Source organism: Melanostigma gelatinosum (genome assembly GCF_949748355.1).
Source record: "Melanostigma gelatinosum genome assembly, chromosome: 4".
Taxonomy (NCBI): Eukaryota; Metazoa; Chordata; class Actinopteri; order Perciformes; family Zoarcidae; genus Melanostigma; species Melanostigma gelatinosum.
Genome location: NC_136637.1, coordinates 17512728 through 17525312, shown reverse-complemented (window position 1 = coordinate 17525312; position 12585 = coordinate 17512728).

Sequence of the window (12585 nt, the reverse complement as noted above, 5' to 3'; positions counted from 1 at the left end):
TAATTGAACCGTGTGCTGCCTGAACATCGGAGAAGAAGAACAAGAAGAAGAAGAAAAGGGAACAAAATGGTGATCTGGAATAAGTAGAGGTGTGTTTTTATTCCCTGGGCTGCACATTCTGTGGTTTAATGACAGATTGTCTTGAAGTCACTAAAAAGTCATTGAAAGGGTGAATTTGTAAATACTTTGGTGGGCCACCAAAGACACATAATTATATTTACAATTCAAAATAAATTTAAAAACAGAAATGAGCATCGGCCTCTTAGTCTATCAATCCTGTGACCATTATTATGCCTTTAACTAAGTCATCAACAAGAGGAGATCATTTTGTCTAACTATACTTTTCAATAAATGTGATGTCAACCTCAATTTTTAAAATTGTTGTCTCCCTCGCTTTCATTGTTTTAGCTTGACTTTCTTTCTGAAGTCTCTCTTGACATGCTCACCTTACATTTCCATGACCTTCTATGCCTTATCCTCCAGTCCGTGACGTCACATCAACAGATTATTGTCACATTGTCGTCACATTGTCAATCCACAAAATTTTGGAGCATGAGTGGTACTCCTACTGAAGACGGGGAAACATGCCAACTCCACACAACCGACTTTGAATTCATACGGCCCCTCCCCTTTAGAGGTGTGAGGTGTAATACTTTGCAAACATCTTGGATTTCGTAAAAAGCATCCGGTCATTGGAAGAAAATGAAATACCCCCTCAATGCTCATCGTCCTGGAATGGAAGTAAATCTTCTCCCAACAATTCTCTCTTGTTCTGCCTCTGTGTTTTGAGACAAGAGGGTGAGAAGCTGATTAAAAAAAGCAAAGACGTTTCTAGCTTGATGACAAAGAAGCTTAGTTCATCTAAAAATGAATCTCTTTAATTCTCTCCCTCAGAGACCCAACCTCCCCTTGCAGACCCACCACACCCTCTTCCTCCCATCCCTCATCGTCTCTTCCCATTTGCTCTTTTTCCTACCTCTTCACTTTTAATACCAATTCTCAGAGGCCTGACTGTGCATAGAACCCTCCATGGCTTGATACGCCTCTGATAAGCAGTCTGTCTCTTGTCCCCGAGGACCCTGGGTTTGAGTTTCTCTCTCTGACCTCTCTTTGAGGTCCAGGTTTCTTCCCTGTGGAGGAGCCAGGCCCAAAGCTCTCATCCGGTGACCCGTCCGAGAGAGACGCACAGAGCTGACAGGATCAAAAGCAGAGGCATAGAGCTCAGGGAATAGAGAGCCCTACATGTTCAGACTGGAAAGGAGGGATGAGACTCACAAGCTTTGCATGTATGTCTCTCTCTCTCTCTCTCTCTCTCTCTGTCTTCTTATAGTGGGTGGTTGTTGCTGTGTACGTGTTGCTGCATACAATGTATACGAGCTCTCTGCAGCTTTGTATTTTTATTTTGCTGACGTTCCCCGGCAGAGGTGTAATGTGTTGACCACGAGATGCTAGTATGGGTAGATGTTCTTTAAACAGAAGCACTGAACCAGGAAGAGGTGGACATGTTTTTTCCACAAGGCAACACAACTAATCACATGATATTGTAGACAGCTTCTGTGGGATCCCACAGGCTGCTGCAACAGTCTGTTTCTTTATTTTAATATATTTGTAATTATTTGTATCCTTCTTGTTCAGTGTGGTTTTGTTTTGTTTGCTGCTTCTGTGACACAACAAATATCTATCTATCCATCCATCCATCCATCCATCCGTCTGTCTGTCTCTCTATCTGAGGTTGTACTTATACACAGTGGTGCTTTGAGCTATAACACTACAGGCCATCAGGCAGGAGGACTAAACAAAAATGAATTCCATGTCAGTTGGCTGACAGAATTATCTGCATAGTTCGATGCCACTCTGTATATGTGACAAAAGTCTTTATTTTTCATTTGGGTGAATTGACCCTTTGAACATCTGTTTTGCACGCTTTTTATTTAAACATTTTCCATTTTCCTCTTCAGCAGCATCACAGCAGGTAACAGGTTTTATTCTTTAAAATACTGCTTTAGTGGAAAGCAACGACTCCACCTTCATATCTTTCGTGGCTGTCTGATTTGTTATTATCTTATTATTACGTTGGACACTATGTACTTGCAATATATATTTTGCATTGTTGATCAGGGTTGGGGTATTAGCATTTTAAACAGAGTGGTGTGGGTTAGGATGCTGACATTTGCCACATTGCTAAATGCAAAGTACAGCTGAGGCCGTTGGGAATGTCAACAGCTAAATAACTGAAGTATAGGACTAATAAAAGTTTGACCTGATGATGGTGCTAGATGAAAAGTCATCTGGGACAATAGATTTCTGTACAAAATGCCATGGCTACACAGGATGTAGATGTATAATACTGGACAAGAAAAATGGCAATCCAGCCAATAATTTCCAAGATATATCAGTCTGGATTTACTGAAGACTTTGTTCTGAATGTTTTGTGAATTTTCATCATTTTTATTTTTTATTATTATTTTTATTTATCTTCAATCTGTGCAATACCTGCAACTTAGATTTTAAACAGAAACTGTGTGAAGCACATGGTGCATTTGAGGAGCAGCTTGCATGACGAGGTCTTTGCTGCCGATGCATACGGTTGTGGCATACAGGAGATAGGGCCTGGCAGAGATTTGCTTCGCTCAACCAGCGGCGAAAAAGCAGATAACAAGTGACAACACAGTCTCCAAGATAACATAGGTTCGATTTAGGTGACAGTATCAAAGACTTGGAGCGGTTTTCAACATCAAAGGTCAGAAGATAAAATGCCAGCGTTAGCTGTGGGGGGGCTGCGCCAAACTTGGGCACCAAATGCAAACGTAACAGATAGTGTCTCCCAAAAAACATCAAATCAAATCAATTGTTCATAAACAAGAGAATATACAAGTGAAGACATGCTTAGAGTCAAATAAGCCCTCGTGTCAAACTTTGTGAGCTAAATTCAGACACTAGAATTAAACTGAGTATCGAAGAAGACGAGGAGAAACAAACGTATCAAGATGTACAATGATCTACAATCTATTTGATATGAGCTTTTTATGTAATCAGAACTCATAGAGAGAAGTTTGTTATTGTACATAGTAACAAAACGTGTAATTACTTTAACATGGCAAAGTATAAAAACTATGGTCTAGGTGGCTGCTCTCAAACCAGCTTGAGCAAAAATCCAGCTGAGTTGACATGATATCTGCTTGAGTAGAACATTTCATAAATCTTTTCACCTCTGCCTCGGGGAAGATGATGCTTCTGAAATATTCTCCGTAGGAGAGATCGGGTTCTTGGTCTGACTTTTAACATCAATGGGTTCTAGCTCTGATACTTTATTTCCATTTGACCTTTTATTGAACCAGATAAGTCAATTGAGAACCAGTTCTCATTTACAATGACGACTTGGCCAAAAAGGCAGCAAACAGGAGGCAAGTTGTTCCAAATGAATAAAACATAGGAACAAATCAATCAAGCTCATACAAAAATTACAACATCATAATATCTACACCATATAAAAAACAAACAGTGTTCTGGAGGAGCAAACTCAGAAACAGTTGCAGTGATCAGAGACGATTGTTTGGAATGAGTGATTTAAGGAGGGTAACGGAATGAGGGTGTGGAGTTTTAGCTTCTTTTGCAACTCGTTCCAGTCGCTTGGAGCAGCAAACTGGAACGGGAAGCGACCAAAGGCGGTGCAGACTTTTGGAATGACCACGTTGATGAAATGGCTAGAGCGTAAATTGCGGTTACTGTTGGAGATGATGAGTAGAGAGAGGAGTAATGTGGGGGGGGGGGGTTTACTAATGATAGTTTTATAGATGAACCGATACCAGTGGATTCATCTGCGGGCGTGGAGTGATGGCCAGTTGACTAGAGTGTAGTGATGAGTGTTGAAAGGAGCAGCGGTGACAAACCAGGAAAAATGATCAACGGTTTTGGTTTTGTGACCCACAACTTGACTGTTGTGGTTTACTTTCACCATCAAGCAGACAGGACATGGATGTGTGCCCCTTTTTCATGGCAATCCAGCCAAACACAAAATAGATACAATACCAAATGTATTTGCACTCAATGGAACAACTGTTGAGATATTTCAGTCTGGACCAAAGGGGTGCATCAATGACCATCCGGCATTGCCATCACTAAAACTATCACCTACATTAGCTCACAACAACAAGGTTGAGAAACTGCCTTAATGTAGATGAATCAGTTCCTGTCAGATGATCGACAACGGAACAAGAGTTGATACACATTACGCGGAGCCATCGAGTCTATAGGTCATCACCTCAAGTGCATCGATTCCCCATCAAAGTGTTCTTATTGTATCCAAGAGCGTCACATTGCAGCGCCGATGATGACTTGACTGCACGTCTCCCAGCCTGAGCTCATTAACAACAACGGCAGTAAGGATGCACAAACATATACATATTCAGTGACCCTGTTTCATGCGATGCTAGCTTGCTGCAGCTGTGAACGATCACAGGGCCATCTATAAATAATAGTGCAGCCGTGAGTGAGCTACCATTTTGTTCTGACCCCGCAGACTGACTGATTTTAGATAGAGTCTCCAGGGGAGCAAATTAAACTGACAACAGGGAAGGTCTACAGCAAGTGGCGAGAGAGGTTTGGGGTGGAAAGCTACAGTAGTTTTCCAGTTGTCTCATGGGCAGAGTTTTATTCGCAGCATTAAATAAACGGCTGTCTAATAACTCTTTGTAGTCCTCTACAGGAGTAGCCAAAAGTGTAAAGGCTACAGGACATAGGCAGTTTCCGGGCCAGTGTAGGGATTTCAACAACACTGCACATTATTGGATCAGACAACAGTAGGCCAACAGGAATCTCAGGCAGATATTAATATGACGTTAAACTGCTGAATTGACTTCAAAATACCATCACGGTGGAACATCAGGGACCACGGTGGAAGTAAGTCCTGTACTATGTTGCGTTATACCTGACAATGTCTTACACGCTTTTATTTTTCACTGCTATATTTGGAATTTTGTCAAATAACCTAATCAAAAGCAACTATTATTGCTGCTAATGTCACCAAATGACCTGATTGACAATGATGTTCACAAACAAGCTGCTCTGCAGCAACTGCAACGTCTTTGACGAGCAACGTAACACCAGCTGAAAGATCTTCTTTTTCGCTGAGCGCCAGTATTTTTAACTTCTCATGTGACGTAGAAGTGTACTTAAGGGTGTGGTCAGTACACTGTGACATCAGTGAGGTAGTAGGAGCAACAGAGTACACAAACAACACCACAGAGGTGCATCAGACTTGAAACTTTCAATTGTGAGTGGACGTGTGACACAACACATCCTCATTCCAACTCGACACATACTGATGTTTAGATTTAGGCAACAGAACCACTTAGTTAGGTTTTGGAATAACATTCCGTTATTCCGCATAATGGAATGCGTCGGAATCAGACGCAGAGGGGCTGAACAAAGCGTGAGTATTTGATGCCATAGGAATGCGAACGGGCTGGTAAAACACTCTGCCTCTGCCTAATAACTGATTTGTCTTTTCCACTTGGGGACAACAGAAACAAAATGCTGTGAGTTGTAAAACCAAAACAATGAGCTGAAAGATGCTATATAGCACTGAGAGGAGTGCAGTTTTGGTGGATAATCGACTGTGTGTCCATCACTGTTCAATCACTTAGTTATTGATTGACAGTAGGCTGGTTGCAGACTTCTGAATCTGCACCCACATCTCCAATTTGTTGAAATACGACTGTTGCTTATTGTGAGCTAATTCCTCCAATTGAAGAAACAAAGAGCTCTGTCGCGCTAACTACCTAGCTTCATCCACATCTAGAAAAATGGAGGCAAGCATAGACATGAATGAAGCAGTACACAGGCTGTTGTAAGTCTACTTATAGAAGTAACAACTCTTATGTTGACAGAATTGTTTAGTCGTTTAATCGTGGAAAATGTTAACTGCACCTATCAACCTTTATCCCAGCTTCCATGTTGACTGAAGATTATGTCATACATTGGCTTGGTCATGAACATGAATGGATCAAGTGGAAAAAAATGAAATTCAATGTAATTGTCATCCACATTCTGATTCAGTGTTGCCAAACAAATAAGAAACTTAGTGAACAGGTCCTCTTGGGTTTGTAACTGCTTAATCATCAAGTAAATACATTATTTTTTCAAGTTTTTTTTATTAGAAAATAAATAATATTCGTGATTAAGTCCAAACTATTTGTATTTCTTTATGTCACAAAGCTACAAGACAGACGTGGAACAACTAAAATAAAAACATGAGATACAATCACACTGTGGTAAAATCAGCATTAATTGGCTTTGATACATATCTTTCAGATAAAAAGCAACAACACCTTTGGTTTATATTGCCATTCAGGTAAAACACATACATCATTTTGTCAGCATTAGAGTTTTCTCACAATCGTATTATGCTCCCAGAAAATCGTTACTAATCAAATGATTTCTGTTTCCGGACGGAAACGGATAGAAATCGTCCATCAATGTGGCAATACAATGGCTGAATTTAATTTTGCTTTGATTTTTCAACGACTAATTACAAAGCAATTGTGTGTGTGTGTGTGTGTGGGGGGGGGGGGGGTATTGCTCACGTTACTCCACAGTAATTTAACGGAGTGTAATTTCCCACTTCAGTGACTAAGCTGCAACCCTAAGGTAAGTGACAAGTATTTGTTACGGATGCATATGAGGCATTCATCACAGGAACAATGTTGGTCAGCTCAGCAGGAGAATCACACACACACGTCATTGTATTCCCTTTCAGCCCTCTCTGAACGAATGAAGAGTTATTACTGAGGTTAGTCGACCAAAGGAAAACCCTGGCATGTCTGTCTCTCTAAGGATTTAAAGCTAATGGACTGTACCGGGAATTAGGTGTAGGCCAGAACCAAATCAATCTGCTGTTTGAGGTGTGGCTCAGCCTCAGCCCAACAATCTACAAAAAGTTCCAAAATACTTCAAATACACTCGCAGCTGAACAACTAGCTGAGCGATCAGCTTTAATGTATTAGCCTGTTCTTATTATCAAACTCTGTATGGCATCGGTAACGTTACCTACAGTGTACGAGGATGGATGGCTGCTCGCTATGCGGTCAAGAACGTTGTGCATGTTCGCCAAATGGTTTTATAAATTGCTGGTATTACCTGTCTTACTTGTCAGGGTTTTATTGCATTTGAGATAACGGGAGTTATCAGCATCTACAGGAGTAAAAGGTATAGCCACACTTTGGATTTTCTTTTGTTCTCTCTGCCGTGATGTGTGCCTCACACTGTACTGAGCCAGAGTCGGTGTGTGAGTGTCAGAGTAAAGCACAACGCTGCCCCTCATGCAAAGATAGACACAGAGACAGAGAGAGGAGGTTTCTTTTTTCCACAGAGATCTCACAAAGTAACTTCTAAAGAATTGTATATTCTGTTACGACCATTCAGAACAGAGTTCCGGGGGGCATCCCTAGCTGACAGAGAGCAGCACCATGTGTATATTTTTAATGATTATCAGGGAATCTGGATGATTTAAAAAGTGCAGTGCTTTTTTTTTGGCTGATAATCCACAACCAGAATGTACGAGTTGCAGTTGGAACCCAAAGTAGGGAGAATCGATCCACAGCAGTCTCTAGCTGGTAAAACCAAAAACGGGACTTTGAATTATCCCAAATTAAAAACTGTATTTTTGATTCAGTATGTGTTATAGACATTGATAAATAATTCTCACCACTGCAGGGCTTAGTGATAGATCAAAAGCATCATTTGATATGATGATGATATAAGGTCCATAGAAACGCACACCCAATTTTTGGCACATTACTACCATCAGCTCGTGACTGCTGTGAATCAGACAGCTGACAACTAGGGAAAGACCAAGTGGCAGCCTGGAAAGACATCTGACAGGAGGAAATAGACTTCATTGGGGCCAATATCGACGAGCAATCCATGATGGTAGCAGCAAAGTATTTTAGGCTAGCAACAAGGAATAAAAATACTTCTCTGTCAGAGAAGTATTGACCCCAATCCAGGACCCCAGTCTATTGACTTTGGAATAACAAGCACAGGAAGAGTATTTCAGTGGAAGCCACGTTATTATCAAAGTTAGAAGAATGACACTTTCAGTTCTAACTCACAGACAAGGAATTGACAAGACCCGTCAAGTACCGGCCTCATCGCAGGGACAGGGGCGCAGACCACCCAGAGAGCGGTGCGCAGCCGCCACCAGCCTGCCCAAGCCGGAGCCCCAGATTGGCCCTGTTGACCCCTGCAGCAGGGTTACGTTGCTTTGTCCGCTCGGCCATGGCTCCCCCATTTCAGTTGCAGACTACCTGGATTGGCTAGTTAACCTGACATAGTAGATAAGAGTGTATGCTTTGTTGCTTGCTAAGATGAGGTAATTGTGTCAAAATCAACCTCAGTAAGCCACATTCTCACAGAGAGCATTGCTGGTCCCTGTCTCCAGTCACTCCTCACCTCTCCCAGGCCTTGTTCTTTCCCCTAATTTCCCAAACCTCCTATCCAGTAGATGCCCTGAGACTTTTTTTTGCCAGCCCTGGTCACCAGACATCCCCTTCCACACACCGGTTTTCACTCTCTTCCTCAGCCCTGCTGCTCTTATACCAGATGCTTCTCCCAAGTCAGTGTCAGATTGTTGAAGTTTCCATGCTGCAAATATGATGTGCTTCTGTCTTTGCTTACGTGCCTACCTGAAGTATAATTATGAATCTCATTGCCTTTCTTGGCAAGACTCGCTCTGCGTAGCTGGTAAAGGCAGAGACGATTGGTTAAGGTTAGACATGAAGGATATAGGATAAGGATAGCTCATTGGCCAGGGCATAGGACCATAGCACTTACTACGCACATACTACGCAGGGCGGGGCTTGCCAAGAAAAGCAGTAGGATTCATAATAACGCATACCTAAAACCTGGGATTGTTTGGCTGCTTCTTGGTTTAACAGCATGCTGCAGGTGATAACAGCGTGCTGGCTAGCTTGACATGGTGTTAGCATGCTGTTAGCTGGTTGTATGTACACAAACGTGAATGGGTGTGTGGGCTCAGGTAAAGAGAGGCGTGGTACTGGGACGCTGGAACACACTGTTGAGCCTTCCCTGTGTTTTGGGCTCAATTCAACCAAACCAAAGTTATTGAGAGGGTGTCCATCTAATGATCCCGTAGACATGTCTTCACCCTTACACAGGCCAAGGTACATGATTAAAGCAAAGTGGTAATCAGTAAGACAGTTGGAATAAGTTCCACATTGACAGTGCTTGGATTGGCATTCAGATGAAGTCGCCTATCAAGCCAACTGCGCCAGCCACTGTAGTTTAGCCTCAGCAGTTACAATGTGGCCTGGTCATGCCGCAGAGTAGACGTTCTTTGATTGGGTGGGAAAGGAGTTTGAAGGTAAGGTAGGTCAGGGTTAGGGAATGGTGTCGCCTGTCACGGTGCCCAGTAGATTTATGATGGCACAGCCTGATACCCACTGCAAGGCCTAGTGGTAGGTCAAAAACATCATTTAACATGAATGATGGGCTTCAATCGGAATTTTGTAGTGAATTATTATTTTAAACTGTCAATACCTTTTAAAATATTAGGTATGGTTTACTGGCTCCCTTCAAGTGTCAATCATCAGGAAGTCTTTATTCAAATCCAGATGTGGCAAAATAGGAGATGCTGTATTATACTTCTTTCAACTTGGTGATATTGCTTGAAAAAAATACTTTTTCAATGGTAACAATGAATAAAGTGACTACATAAAATGTGAAAATGGATCCTGAGAGACAAATTACAGTTTGGCTTTTTAGTCTCTTTTTAGATCATTGTTTTGGTCACAACAAACCAAATAGGAGTTTGGCATATCACATTGTACACACTAATCTTGCTCTGTGCTTGTTGTACATCAATGAACAATGGTTTGCTATCACATTAGCTGTGACAACCGTTTTTAAGGCTCTAACAATAAATAATGACAGAGAAGTGAGTTTGTCAGCTTGTTGTGGGTGTTGTGTGCCCCCTAGTGGCCATGAAATGTATTAACGCAGCTTTAAATTAATAGCACAAATTAATAGAGCACACAATGTGTCCCATTACAGGGCTCTAAATAGCGACTCCAATCAACCATAAGTTGTTTTTTCTCATATAATGGAGTGAATACCACAAATATACTGTACAAGACACAAACTGCAAGATCAAACCCAGTAAAATCCTTTGTGGTTTGAGTGTTTTGCAAATGACATTGTCATAGGTGATAGGTTGCCAGTCAGGCATACCAGGTCAATTGATCTGTCCAGGAATCAGTCAGGGCTCAAACAGCTGTGCAGTTCATGGATATGACGATGGTTTTCAGTTCAGTTCAGTGACATCAATCATCACCTGCAGGCTTTCAATTCTGCTACATGACTCGATTTTCAGGCCTCCAGAATTATAGCTATAACAATGTATGCCAAAAATCCCTCAGTAGCGCACAGTAGCGCGTGACCAATTTGCGATTTGAAGGTTGATACAGGTGTTGTTTAAGCAGATATAATAGTCCATATGATCCCACAAATGCATTTATTTTCAAGCTGGAAAATGTGCACTAGTGCACTAGTCGGGTTTACAGCTTTACTGCTCCCTTCACATAGTGTTTAGTGGTTGAAGATGGCTCAGGTAAGGTGTAAATGCCATTACCAAATCGGTTACATTTCATTTCAATGTTTCAAGACATTAAACCTGAATTAGCTAGAGTCTACATGTTTTCAATATGTATTGCTTCTGATGCTTTGATGGACCGTCTTTTGGTTTTCTGAGGCTACTGTCTGCAGAGACCTCTTGTTTCGTCACTCTAAATCATTCATTATTCCTCACGCTGCTGCATGAGGCTCAGCAGCACAGAAAAGATGTATCGGATTTGAGTCGGTCAGACCATTTTTTTTTTTAACAGGGCCTCTCTTCTCGACAGTCAGCTGTAAGAAGCACGAGGATCAAAGCAGGAGAAGCACTGGAACACGAATGAGTATCGACTTTGTAGAAAGCCAATGACGTCTAAGAATAATCTCATCTGTCATTTTCACACATCATCCTGCAGTGTTGAAAATGAAATCTGATGCTTGGCTGAAACAACCAGTTCATTAACCTGTAAAAAAAACCGTTAGTGCTTACTGTATGTCATTAGCATTAAGCTGATGTCCTGAGGGAGGGCTTGGCTGTTTGTTTGCTGTGGGGCTTAATATTCATGCTCATCCTGTCGAATAAACAGGCTTGGATTATCCAAAGACGACTGCTCGAGCAACAACCTCAAACTGATCCACTGAGAAGCCCTGTTCATCAGGAGCATTACACTGCTCTAGATGTTAGACGTACAAAAATATGTGCCGTCTGATCAGCACTGAAAATCTGTTCAAAATCTGTTTTAAAAAAAAGTTGAAATTCCCACAAATTGAAAAAAAGTCGCTGAATTATTTATGGAACCAATTTTAGGTTAATTATGTCAGTCAGATGAATTATTCATATCCTTGACATTTCAACATGTATATTTTAGATATATAATATTATGAATTTGGTAGAAGTTTGCCCAAATATTATTTTAGAAAGTCTTCCTCTTTTGCTTACGAGAAAGTTGCATTGGCAATATAAAAATAAAAAACTATTGTTAATAGTAATTTAGAAATAAAATTTAAGAAAAGTATGTTTTCCTTAAGTCAATTTAGTAATTTGTTAAAGTCCTCCAATTTGGAAAGGCAAATTGAACAGGCGGAGGCCTATTTGTGATGTTGTAACAGTAGCTTTAAGTCCATGCAGTTAAAAAGCAGTCAGAAATAGCCTGAAGAGTCAGATTCAGCTCTTTAGTACTCAATCCATCCCCTTTGTGTGGATATGTGCAACTCAATGAGTGTAAGGCAGAGTTGCTGAAACAGAGCATAGAAAAAATCTGCTACCTCACATACTAGATGAACAGTGTCAGTGTCAGACAGCAGGCATTGTCTTTCTTAATATCCTCTTCGGAATATTGTTTTCTTAACATGCAACAAAAAAACAACCAGGCTGAGCACGAAAGATCCGGTCAAAAATAGGGGTACTGGAAGTAATAACACCAGCTGACGTCCATTTATGTTCCTCTCCAACCATGCGTTAATAATGGAAAGTCTGTCATTTCAAATATTCCAATTGATTGTTGTTGGCTATTTTATTTATTTTTCTTTTTTATTCATTTTTTTTCTTCCCACATCACCCCTCAGTTTGCTGCTCTTCCGCCCATGTAGATCACTTCTGTCCTCTAGTGGAGAAAGGATGCAAATAGAACCACGCTGACAGTTTTTACCAATTAATCTTCTTTTTCTTCCCACATTTGTTTTGTTTTTTCAAATGTTGTAGTCTGTAGCCATGGAACATGTGTGCCCTCTATGACCCTTTTCATACTGTATAGGTGGATATTATCGAGCCAATGCTCCATCATTATAGGCCTACAATTAGTGCATCCATACATCAAGCATGGTTAGCCCCTACGGGAATACAGAGCTGCCACGCAGCTGTGCTCTGAACAAGACTGACACGCAAGAATTATGTATTTTTAACTCGTGTGACTAAATGGGTGAAACAATGTACTCTGTAGGATCAGGCATTTTGTT